General features: G+C 38.2%; 1 protein-coding gene across 2 annotated transcripts in view; it reads right to left on the bottom strand.

The window, feature by feature from the left end:
* GPSM2 (G protein signaling modulator 2) overlaps positions 1–6,979 on the bottom strand; it is a 62,836-nt gene extending 55,857 nt beyond the window's left edge. For both annotated transcript variants that reach the window (XM_019919694.2, XM_019919692.2), the window contains exon 1: positions 6,763–6,979. The gene's annotated coding sequence lies outside the window, so the exon portion shown is untranslated. The remainder of the gene's footprint in view (positions 1–6,762) is intronic.
* Positions 6,980–13,470: the final 6,491 nt, after the last annotated feature.

Raw genomic sequence — 13,470 nt, forward strand, 5'->3', positions numbered from 1 at the left:
TTCAAACTAGGTGACTGTGAAAAATAAGGGATAGACAGTTATAATTACAGTTGACCCTTGAATGGGTTTGAATTCCAAAGGTCCACTTAAACGGGGAATTTTTTCAATAGATACTACAGTACTACACAATCCACATGGTTGAAACTGCATATGTGGAACCATGGATATGGGGGGCCAACTGTAAAATTTTTCGTGGATTTCCCACTGCCCAGGGGGTCAGCGCCCCTAACCTCCACATTGTTCAAGAGTCAGCTGTATATCTTTTGTCCTTCTTTCAATTAATCTAAACTATCTACTCCTGACTGCAACTTAAATGCCAATAACTTTTGGTCTGATTCTTTCATTTAAGTGTCTCTATAAAGTGGTAACACCCATCAGATAATAAATATCTTACTTTTCTTGCCTCCAGGATTGATAATCTAAATTCTTTAAACTCCTCTTATCCTAATAATTCCCTCTAAGGTACAATACTCAAATTCTCCAAATCCCTTCAGCTGTAATGTTTCAAATCAGATACAGGAGCTCTTTATAAATTGGAACTGGGATAAATACTGAGGAAGAATGAAGAACACATTTAAAATAAAGTTCTTTCACATTAGAATTCAGGGTAAAGGTTCTAGTAACAAATACACATCATAGTACTAATGGGGGTAGCAAAGTAGGAGGCCAAAACATCCACTTATAAAATAAACTCAGGTAACTACCCTAGGTAAACTGGTTATTTTCTGTCAAATTATGTATCAGTAAGCAGACACTAATTTATTTGTAGATGGTCTAAATATGGCTTGTCACCTAATCTAAACATGTATTCCTAATTACATTCTATCTGGAAGCTACAGTGCAAACAAGGTGGCAGGTATAAGGAACGATACATGTAAAATCAGGAGTAGGAAGGTAAAAGCAGGAAGTTTACATAGAAGGAGATGAAGAGTGTAAGAAAAGCAAAGGGTGTAGTAAGCAAAGTCCAACAGAGTTCAGAGATTGATTTTAGTGTAGCAGGTGTTGAGGAGCCAATCAAAGGCAAGAAAAATTATTTTGACATTAGAATATACGACTGATGTGGGAAATTAGTGCCTAAAGCAAGGGAAGTTAGGATCAAGAACGACTGGGTACTTAAGTAATCTAGCTAAGAGTACCTACAGAAAAATGAAAACAATGCCCACTGGTTAGGTGAGAGGCAAAGGTCAAGCAGAGACAGAGAGCTTACAAGACTTCCAATTTTGAGGACAGGTGGAACAGTAGCAATAGGCACAGTAACTGACAAATTGGATTGCAAGAGTGATACTTCGAGAGGGAAAAAAAAAATGGACTATTTGTTTCAAACTTGTACTTGGTAAAGTGCTAGGTTCACAAATAATAGCTGAAAGAAACAAAAAGATAACTTGAGAAATTTTGATATCAGATAAAATTTGATAAATGGGGAAGGATGGGGGAGGGGGAAAGTAGAATGAGTGACTAATATTTCTTAATTTTTCACATCTTTAAAACTAAAAAATTTTAAAGTACCCATGAGATTCAAATGTTAAAAACTGTGATGAGTCAGTGGCAAAATTAAGGAGAAATTGCGATGGGAGAAAAAAAAATAAAGCAATGCATAAAAGGTCTGATTCTTCACTCAACATACTAAATCTCTAAACCAATAATATAATCAAACTGTCACATAATACTGTGAACTCAAGATTATAGGCATGTGTGTATCTATCTATAGCTATCTATAGTGTTGGACATAGTTTTAGTGTTAACTGATAATTGTATATATCAAATGTAAATTACTTTACACAATCTGAAATTAATAAACAATCATGGTACATAGTAAAGCAGATGATTCTATTCTCTAATCATTCTGGAGAAATGGGAATTTGCCACAGAGTATGCTATAAAAACTGTATCAGTAAAGTTTTCCTTTAGCAAATATATAACCCTAAAGTATGTGCTCCAATTAAGGTTACATCTCAATTTATTGCTAACCTTTAAGTCTGCAACAATAAATATAAGTCTGTAAGATGTTAGGCCAAGTTAGGTTAAAAAACAAGTGTAACTAACAGTGTAACTGTTAAATAAATACATATTTCATTATAAAAACTTTCTAATAAACTGTGACTACTGATCAGCTAAATAAATAGAATAAATTCAATGAATAGATTAGAATAATGGTTCTAGATTCCAAGTAAATCTATATCTTAAAGGCACATCACCAGTCAGAAGGGTTCCCATGTATATTTGAAATTAATCCTCATGGGTCATTCGGAAAAACAGCAAATACATGCAAAGTAAAAGCACTATTGATTTTAAACTCTCATATTTATTCTTGGCAGATGAGAAAACAAGAAATTCAGGTCTAGAGCTGTGGACATTAAAAAGGTAAAACAATGAATGCAACTATTTCAAAGCTGTATAATCCAAAAATAATTTTAGTAATATAAAATAAGAATTCCTTTTCATTTTTTCCAAGGTTTACACCTAAAAGCTCACCATTCTAAACAACTATATATAAACTTCCTTTTTTGGTGAAGAGCATTTATATTTTTATCCATCACATAAAGCTAAAAGGACTTCAAAGAATATGTTCTCTGGATAACCAAAACACTAATAAAGACCATATATGAAATTTCAAATTAGATAAATACTAAAACAAAATGTAACCTAGAAGAAAGGGATTTGAATATTTCAAGTCTTCATCTTAGCATTGTTGTTTAACGGTGAGAAAGGACCAAGTGTATGAGTCTACTTATGAGATAGGCTGAAAGTTTGTAGTTCAACAGTAGTTTCCAACCATCTCTACATGAAGCACTACAAATATAATCATTACTGCACAGGCAGCCTCTTAGTGTCTTAAGGTTTGGCAGTCCGTGATAAATCAGAAAGAAGTTGAATACTGAATATTTTCCTGGGGAAGGGGATGGTAAACTAGAAAGGGGATCTATTTTTAGATTAACATGGAGCCAATCTGAATTATGCCAGTGACTACGCTAATCATTAAAACTGCTGTTCTGAAATTACAGTCCTTAGTGATTACAATAATTTAATGGAGGATGAAACAGTTGCTTAAAAATTTCAAGAACAAAAGGAAGATTCTTTTATGCAACAGCTCTAATCTTGGTTACCTTTTTTCCCTGCAAAGCAGTTAATGAATCAAAAATCCTATTTCAACAAAATTACTTATTTATATTTAAGAATATAAGTATGTCCAACTAAAGGAGAAGAGTCTTATATATGTTCATTAGAATAAAATTAGTATTTTTCTCCCTATTACTTGGTTTTATTTTTCCTCAAACTGAAGCCCACAGTCTACAAATAATGTAAATTTTCCCTCCTATTAAACAATTTAAAATATATTGTACTTTTAATCCATTAGTAAAATTAATAACCTTTTGGAAGAGTTTCAACTAGACACATAAATGATTTTTAGTTCATTACTGTAAACACATAAAATTGGACACATAGCAGTATTTTAATATCAAGGTTATAGAAGACACAATGATAATTTTTTAAAAATTCAATCAACCCCAATTACATTTTCAGTACATTCCAAATGACTACTCAGGTTATAAGGCCAGGTGATCACAAGAAAATGCAATCCAAAAACACTAATGATTCACACTAAACCCAATTTCTTAAAAAAAAAAGACAAAAACCAAACCTAAATATATACATTAATCTTTGCCCTTTCCAAACTGTAATCTTTTGTTAATAAATAAATTATCGGACAAACATGATGCAATTAATAGGAGCTCAAAGAAGTAAATGCAAAATAAACATTATCTTATGAGGACATTACTATGTCAGAAAGAAAAAAGAGAAATACTTATTAGTAAACAATGGGGAGAACACTACTTTGAGCAAAACTCGTCACCAAGTCACCAGAAAATATGACCAAAAGCCCTTTATTACTACCAATGATGGTCAGCCATCAGCTTAAATCAATTAATATATGTATGAAGAACGAAATAGTGAAGGAGAAAAGAAGTGGTCCCTTTTCCTGAGCATTGTTCTTGAGTTAGTAAATGACAATAAATCAGTTCTCTTAACGAAGAACTATGAAATGGCAAAATTGGTTTCAAACACATTTTTAAGGAGAAATAAATCCCAGATGCAAAATGATTATAAATGCCTAAAAAGAATCCTTAGAGAGTTTGAATTCAGAATTCTTCATAGGAAAATATAACTGTTTTCTCCTTCTGAAAGTTATCACAATTAAGTGTAAAAATGTTTCTGTTCAATTCAGTGACATTATGAGATGATATGGGAAGAATAATTCTAAGTAAAAAGGACTAGGGAAAGCTTTTTGAAAGCAAGGAAATCGGCATTGCACCTTGAAGGATGGGTAAACCTTATTAGGCAAATCCAGAAAAGGTGTTCCAGTCATGGGGAATGCTCAAGCAAAAGTAAGGAGGTGGGATTGCAGATAAAGTGTCCCAGGATGAGCACACTGGGTTAGCAGTAGTAAAAGAGAAGTCTAAGAAGGTACTAAATTGTGAGGGACACTGAATATGTACGTGGCTGAAGGAGTATTTGTCCTTGTATTTATATGACGAGAAACCTTGTAATTTTTTCAACAAAGGAATAGCAAAGCTGGATCTGTGTTAGGAAGATAAACTGGCAGCAATAGACAGAGCAGGACAGAAGGAAGTTACTGCAAAAACTCCAGAAACTATTATTGAAAAGGAAGCTTTCTCTCCGCTATCTCACAACACCAAGCAAATTGCTTTGCACATAATTGATGTCCAACAAATTTTTTTGATTTCTTGCCTGGGAAGAAGATAAGAACTATGAAGCGGCAAAGAATCCTATGGTAGTGAGAAAACCAGACTTTAATACATTTCTGCTCCAAAGTAAAGAGTATATTCATAGTCACGTAAATAACTCAGGAAAGTCTTACTCTTATATTTTTACTGTTTTTATAAAGACGATTAAAAGGACACTGAAAATGTTATGTGACTTATAAAGCATTGGAAGGAAAATAGCTGTCCTAAAAGAAGGGCTGAAATATTTCTGCACAGTTCACAGCAAAACAGAGCACATACAGGCATCTTAAAAGTAGGATTATGTCTCTACAAATGGAATCCAGAGACCTGGAGGAGATTTAAACAAACACAGAAGCAATACAGCATGTGCTTTGGGACCAGGCCATGGTTTGAATCTCAGCACGGTGACTTATTAGTTATACGATCTCGAGCTAGTTAAACTCTCAGTGTTGGTTTGGCGTAATGATACTTATCCAACATGTGTCATGATGATTAGAGATATGATTTATAAAAAGCACCTCAGTGCCTGGCTCTGGTACTTAAAAGTACTCAATAGAGTAGTAATACTGATAATTGCCATTGTTATTATAAAAAATAACGTCTATTAGAATAGATTTAGAACACTAGTCTAAATCTATGTCAGGTTTTCAATTTTAAAATTCCAGAGAAGTAATTACAGAATTTTTATCTTTTAGGTAAATCTTAGAAACATTTTATGCTTAAGAACAATGCCATTTAAAGAACTACTATAACCTATCTTTGTTTCAATTAGCCTAGTACCAAGTCTGAGATTTATATTAAAATATAATATTTGTAACACTGCATGTCTGATTTAATAACAGAAGGAAATACAACTAAACAGCTTATCTAGCCAAAGAGGATTTGGAGGGAATGCCTCTAAAACAATAACACACAACTCTTTACTCTGTATCTGCTCCACTCCTAATATTATAAATAATGGCCTGAGAAAGAGCTTGCCAGAAGGAATCCATGGTAGGGTGTAAAGAAGAGTAGGTATGAGACTGTTCCTCCTCCCGAGTCCCCACCTACACACACTCACACACACACAGGTCAAGCAACAGCGATCTGCCCCTTTTTAATGCTGCTTACTGACTTCTAAACAATCAGCCAAAGCTGCTTCTTGAATAATGACAAGCCAAGCAAAAGTAGTATTTATCAGAGATGATCACACTGGTGATTATCAAGTCAGAAATCTTCCGTGCACCCTTCTAAAGTGGCAGCTTGAAAATTCAGCTTCCCACACACGCCACCAGCGACTCCAATACAAGCCGACCGAAAGGAAAGCCAAGAATCTACTTCGTTCAACTCCACGGGAGGGTTAAATTATGCATTAAGTCAAATAGAATTTCCATCCTTACTCGTTTTCTTTAAGAGTTCAAATTATACCAGGTAAAATGAGCTAACTGGTTACCATCAATACAAGGAAATTATAGGTTTTCCACTTTTTAGTATTCGCAGATATTCTATAGATTTTCAGGAAAGCGCTTTCTTGACATTCTCTGCTTACTAAAACTTTTTGCAGCAACTATCAATTTCTACGGTAAGTCGACAGGTTGGTTTCCCCGAAGTCCATGAATGTCAATGTGGTAAACGCAGGTGTCTGAAAAAGCCTGCCCGCTTTAGACAACAAACTCACGACGACAAGTGAACGCGACCCGCCTCGGATTTAATTCCACAGGGTTTCGGGTTTTTAATGTCTGTCACACTCCGAATACGTAAGAAGTCGTTGTATCCTACTGTACTTTTTAGTTTTAAAAAAACTAGGGAATGAAGCTCTTAGAATGTACTCTTCTTTTTAAATCTCCAACCTGAAAGCACCCGACTGCTCGACCTGGAGCGGGCTGCTGCTCACCCCGAGCTTCAGGTTTCTCGAGACCGCCCCCGCGACCACCCCGGCCCCCTCCCGCCCCGAACAAAGGAGCCCGCCCCCCCCCCACACGCCCCCTCCCTGTCACCTCCCTCCGCGGGGCGCCCACAAACTCCCCTCCGAACTCACCTCGCGGGGGCCGGCGAGTCTGGGGAGCGCGGCGCACGACGCGAAGCTGCAGCAGGGGCCACCCGGGCTACTGGCGTGTGGCCGCGGCCCTTCCCCCGGCGGGTCCCCAGGCAGAGGCACCGCGGGAAGCCGGCAAGCAACACCCCTCCCCCGCCCCCACAGGTCACGTGGGTCAGAACTCGGGGCTCTCCTCGCCTCCCGGCCAGTCGGCCGCCACACTGTGGTCCCGCAGCGTCGCCCGCCCGCTGCCGCGCCCCTCCTCTGCGCCTGCGCCCCACAGCTCCAGGCGCTCCCATTCAAACCGACAACGCCCCGCGTCTTTCGGACACGCCAATGGCCAGCGCGGGAGGCGAGGCGGGGCGGGGCCATCGGCGCTCTGCCTCCGCCGTCTGGGGTGGGCTGGGGACTGCGTGTCGGCCTTAGGGGAACCTTGGGGTTCTTAGTCCCTCCGCTGCCCCGGCGTCTGTCCTCAACCACCAAGTTGAAGTTGCTTTCCTGCCCTCCTGTTTCTTCTTCAGACGCTGAAGGGTGGGCGATAAATATCGTCCAGAAAGCGTCCTTCAGACGGAGTCTGGCGGAGAGCATTTTAAAAGATGGGAAGCCCAAGCAAGTGCCGCCTGTCCTGAAGGCTTGGTTCCAGCCCGGAGAATGAGTCCCCCAGCGGCATTTGTGGGATGTTTAAGAAAAAGAGGGCTCTATGAAAGGAACAGAGGGACCCGTGTGAAAGTCTGAACAAGGCAGCCTCAGTTCTTGAGGCTGTGTCACAATTCGGCGTTCCCAGCTGTTAAAAAAGCAAACTTGTGTTGACCGCAGAATCATTGGTTCCCGGGAAAGTTGGGTGGCAGCTTTGCTCAGTTTCAAGCAACTACATTCCAAAGACACTAGGAAGGCTAAGTTTTATTTCCATTCCCTTCCTCTTCACGTCAAGTTAAATGAAAAATAGGTCTGTTTGTGCTTTACAAAAATACTAAGACTATAATCTCTCTCGGCTAACTAATCTGATGAATTTAATAGGATTATTTCTTAAATAGATATTTCTCCACTGAAATGAAATTTAAGGGTTTTTACAGCCTTAAGGCTGTGTTAAGAAAACTCCATTTTCAGTATCTCTTACTGAGAACGTGTTAATGGCAAAGGGGTTAAAATAACAGCTTTGGCATCAAACTAGACCCAGATTTGAGTTCCATCTCTGCCACTTACTGGTTGATTGACCGTGAACGAGTTATCCTTATCTTCTTTAGCCTCAGTTTCCTCAACTGTAAAGCACAGATAGTAAATCCTCTTTTAATAAAGGTGGTTGTGATGCTTAAGTGAGGTAAGTTTTGTTAAGTGCTTAACATCGTTCCTGACTGCTCAATAAATGGTACCTGTTATCATTATTATCAACAACTACCCTTAATATCAGGTGCTTAGAAGCAGCAACTGAATTAGCTGGCTGTACTATTTCAGAGATAGGTATTATAATCTCTTCTTACTCATAAATTCTTTTTGGGGTGTTGATATGAAAGCCACAAAGGAAGTACAATGTGTCAAATTCATCATGTCGGAAATGAATCATTATTTCCCCTTGCAAATCTTCTCTTACACATATGACTTTCTATCATATTAGTTATCTCCATATTACTCAAGTTGAATTATTTTTAAATTATCTTTTAAAAGGTATAAATCAGATGTCCTACTCCTACTTGAAAACCTTTAGTGACTTCTCATTTGATTTAAAATAAAATCTAAATTCCCTGCCATGACCCGCAAAACCCTAAACCATCTTTCCCTGCCCACCTCTCCACTCTCCTGCATTTCTCCCTCCTGCTAGCTCACTTCCCTCCAAGGGCACAGGACATTCCTCAGACACAAGAGTAGACTAAGCTTCAGGGTTCTCTCAGGGCCTTCTCCCTGGCAGTTCCCTCTGCGAGTTTTTTACCCCAGCCTCTTTAAATGCCTGGCTTGTTTTCAGTCCTCAGCTTTCAGCTTATTCATCAGAGTATTCAGCAAGTATTTATTCTGTTTTTGCTATGTGTCAGGAACTGTTCTAGGTGCCCGAATGTAGTAGCAAGCAAGAAAGAACACAGCCCTGCCCTCCTGGAATTCAATTAAAATAAATAACAAGAAAGATATCAGGCTGTGATAGGGACCATGCAGAGAATTCAAAGTAGGGGGATGTGAGAGTGACTGAAGGACTGCTATACATTGAGGGTCAAGGTAAGAGAGGCCACTCTGAGAGGACAGTATTCAAACTGAAATTTTAATTATCAGAAGGAGCCAACTTTCCAGCAAAGCTCAGGGAAGAGCACATTAGGCAAAGGGAACAGCTAATGCAAGGACTAAAGCTAATGCCTGTGAGGACAAGCTTCGTGGGTTTGAGAAACTGGAAAGAGGCCACTGTGGCTTAAGATGCAGTGAGAGAGAGGAGAGTATACAGCTCACGTAGGCCTTTGTAAACCAGGGGAATGCGTTTGGGCTTTATTGTTATAGAAGCCAGTGGGAGATTTTAAACATGGAAATAAGTTTATCTGTTTATATATTTTTAAAAAGCACTGTGAAATAAATGCAGAATTTGAGACATTCTATTAGCCAACTAGCCCAGACTCTTCATAAACATCATTGTCAGGAAAAACTAACCAAAAAAAGTACGTGAATCTTGATGGAGTTCTAAATGAGAGAGAGGGGAAAGAGAAGAGAGAAAGAGAGAGAGAAGAAGGGAGAGACTATAAAAGACATTTAAGAAACAATTGGGGAAATTTGAATATAGGCTGTGTATTAGATGATATTATGGAATTACTGTTATTTTTCTCAGATATGGAATTATGGCTATATAAGGGAATTTATTTTTAGAAGATGCAAGCTGAAATATTTAAGGGTAAAGAGCCATGACTTCTGAAACTTATATTCAAATGGCTCAGCAAAAGACAGAGAGAAATACAAACCAAATATTAACAGTTGGATCTCGGTAAGGATGTATGGGGATATATATATATATATATATATATATATATATATATATATACTATTCTACTATTCATGTACTCTACTATTCATGTATTATTATTTTACCTTTTCTAGAAATTTGGAATTTTTCAGAATAAAAAGTAGGGAAGAAAATCACTCTGTAGACTTCCATTTCTGACAGTTAATGAAATAGATACCTTGTCCAACTCAGACTGAAAGCAACTTAAAATGCTTTTAAATATTAAAAAAAAAAGAAAATGTATCAATGAGCTAGCATGAAAATAAGGATTGATTACTCAGAAGCTAAGAACTAGTAAAAGAGATAAGTAGAACCCTGAAGTCAAGCTTTGTCTTGGCTAAATCAGATGAATTTGAGTTTTAGCTGTCATGGTCTCATGAGGCATGGAAAGAAGAGACAAAGGCCAGGTTCCTGCCAACGTGAGGAATCTCATAAGACACTCCACACATAAAGCCAGGATCCCCCAAAAGGCCTCTTCAGCCTCTTTCCAGAAGACTACAAAAGGAAATTGCCTATAATCAGCCTTAACATAGGATGGAGGGGGAAATATCTCCTCTGAGATTTTTTTTTTTTAACCAAAGGCAATAATCTTCTCTACCTGAGTTGTCTGAAAAACTCAAGCACGTAATTTACCTTAAAGTGGTTTCAGGTTGGTGATGCCCGCAGGCAGCTGGCAAAGGTAAACCAGGTCACGTTTAGAGAAATCCAAATGCTATAGGCTGAATGTTTGTTTCCCTCCCCCAAATTCATATGTTTAAACCTAATCCCCAGTGTGATGGTATCTGGAGATAAGGGCTTTGGCTGGTGATTAGGTCATAAGAGTGGAGCCCTCATGAATGAGATTAGTGCCTTTATAAAGGAAACCCCAGAGAGCAACTTCATCCCTTCCACCATGTGAGAACACAGTGAGATGATAGCCCTCTATGAACCAGAAAAGGCACCCTCACCAGACACTGAATCTGCCAGCACCTTGATCTTGGGTTTCCAGGCTTCAGAACTGTGAGGAATAGATGTTTTAAGCAATGTATTTTACTTTACGGTATTTTGTCAACCCAAGTTGACTATGACACCAACTTAAGCCAGACCCCAAACATTTCCACAGAAAAACTTCCAAGAAATATGAACTCTCAATCAAATCAGAAATCATACAAAGAGAGAAGGCGTCTTGTACAAGAATTAGCAGGAAAAAAAAAAAAAAACCCAAACAAACAAAAAAACAGATAACAGAATCAAACACATAAAGACTTTAAAACTGGAATAGATCACAGTCATAGATTATAAATAGTCATAGACTATAAATAAGTATGTTTAATATAAAAGAAATAAAAGATTGAAATATAAATAATGAAGTTCTGCAAAAAATGAATGGGCAGGTTTAAAAACAATCTAGACTTTAAAAAAATCCACAATAATTAGAATTTAAAATTCAATGGGCAGGTTTACCAGTAGATTAGACATTCTGAAGAGAGAATGAGCAAATTGGAAGATAGAACTGAACTAATTTTTTTATATAAAAGAGAATCAGAGGATAGACTGAGAAGATCTAACATGTGTCTGATTGAAATTCTAAGATGAGAAGAGAAACAGACAACACTTTCAGCAAGATTTTTTTAAAGAATAAAAGAAAAATATTTACACCTAGACATGAAATAATGAAAATGCAGAGCATTGAAAACAAAGTAAAACCAGCGAGAGAGGGCTCCCCTGGTGGTGCGGTGGTTAAGAATCCACCTGCCAATGACGGGGACACGGGTTCCAGCCCTGGTCTGGGAAGATCCCACATACCGCGGAGCAACTAAGCCTGTGTGCCACAACTACTGAATCCTGCGCAACTAGACCCCGTGCCCTGCCACAGAGAAGCCACCGCGGTGACAAGCCCGCACACCACAACGAACAGTAGCTGAATATCTTTGATATTACAGTCAGAGAAAATGACTGTCAACCTAGAGTTATTTAACCAGTTGAAATATCTTTCAAAAATGAGGATGAAATAAAGGCATTTTCAAGTAAACAAAAACTGATTTTGCCATCACAGACCCTCACTGACAGAAGCTATATGGGTTCTCCTTCGAGAAGGAAAATGATCTTGGATGGTTAAAGATGCAGGAAGGAAATGGCGACCATATTAAGTGGTAAATAAATAGATACATATAAACAACTATTAACTGATGTCATTGCTCTATCTTGCCTTGTAAATTCATTCAGTCATCTATTCAATAACACATATGTTGAAATGCCTATTGTGTGCCAAACATTACTAGATGAATGCCCTGGTGTTGACATAGGCTTACTTGACCATTTTCCAGTGCCTTGAAGAAGGGAGAGAGCAATGAGTGTGCATAACCTTAAACCTGCTGGGTTGTTAGGATAGATCAAGCTTAGCTTCTTTTTTTAAAAGCTGAAGCTGGGTGGCTGGACTTTTCTCTGAGTTATAAATGACACCATTGAGTCAAGACAAATTTGAATAACCCGGTGGATGATGCTTGTGGCTTCCTTTTCCAACAATTCTATCAGAGAATAACACTGCTCCCTTGACTGAAAGAAAGTCAGAATGTTGGGTGTGATAAAAACGAATGAAACTGAGTTATTTGTAGTGAGGTGGATGGACCTAGAGACTGTCATACAGAGTGAAGTAAGTCAGAAAGAGAAAAACAAATACCGTATGCTAACACATATATATGGAATCTAAAAAAAAAAAGAAAAAAAATGGTCAGAAGAACCTAGGGGCAAGACGGGAATAAAGATGCAGACCTACTAGAGAATGGACTTGAGGATACGGGGAGGAAGAAGGGTAAGCTGGGACAAAGTGAGAGAGTGGCATGGACATATATACACTACCAAACGTAAAATAGATAGCTAGTGGGAAGCATCCGCATAGCACAGGGAGATCAGCTCGGTGCTTTGTGACCACCTAGAGGGGTGGGATAGGGAGGGTGGGAGGGAGGGAGATGCAAGAGGGAAGAGATATGGGGACATATGTATATGTATAACTGATTCACTTTGTTATACAGCAGAAACTAACACACCACTGTAAAGCAATTATACTCCAATAAAGATGTTAAAAGAAAAAAAAGAATGTTGGGTGTGGAGGTTCCTCAGCAAGAATATAGACTTGGCAGCTCTACCTTTTGGAGTAAAAGAGAAAAAAATGAAGGGGAAGGAGCTTTCCAAAGGAATACCTAAGAAAAGGGGCATGGGAAGGAGACCTCAAAATGCAGGGGAAACAACCTATTAACAGGCTTAATCTTTGATTTGAAATGGAGAATGAATCAATCAATAATAATAGATAAGATTAATTGATGCTAAATATGCACCAGGCATGGTTCTAAGCACTTTACTTGTTTAAGGATTATACCTGGACCCTGACTGATATAAGGACTAAATGAATTAATACATGTAAATTGCTTAGGACAATGCCTAGTACATAATAAACACTAGATAATTTTTGCTATTACTATTATTTTAATTAATATTTCATCTCTACAGCAACCCTATGAAGTAGGTACTAATATTATCCCCATTTTACAGACTCTTAGATTGGCTTCCCTAGAAGCAGATCCTGAGACAGACATTTAGATCCACGTGATTTATTGAGGGAGAGATCTACAGGAGGCACCTGTAAGGAAAGGAGTGAAACAGAATAGGGAACAGAAAAGAGCTGAGCAAGAATAACTCCAAGGAAATCTTAGCCTTGGTCTGATTCATAGACAGAGGGCTCTAGGGTCTAGAGCATAAACCTCACC

Source organism: Tursiops truncatus, chromosome 1 (assembly GCF_011762595.2).
Source record: "Tursiops truncatus isolate mTurTru1 chromosome 1, mTurTru1.mat.Y, whole genome shotgun sequence".
NCBI classification, from domain to species: Eukaryota; Metazoa; Chordata; class Mammalia; order Artiodactyla; family Delphinidae; genus Tursiops; species Tursiops truncatus.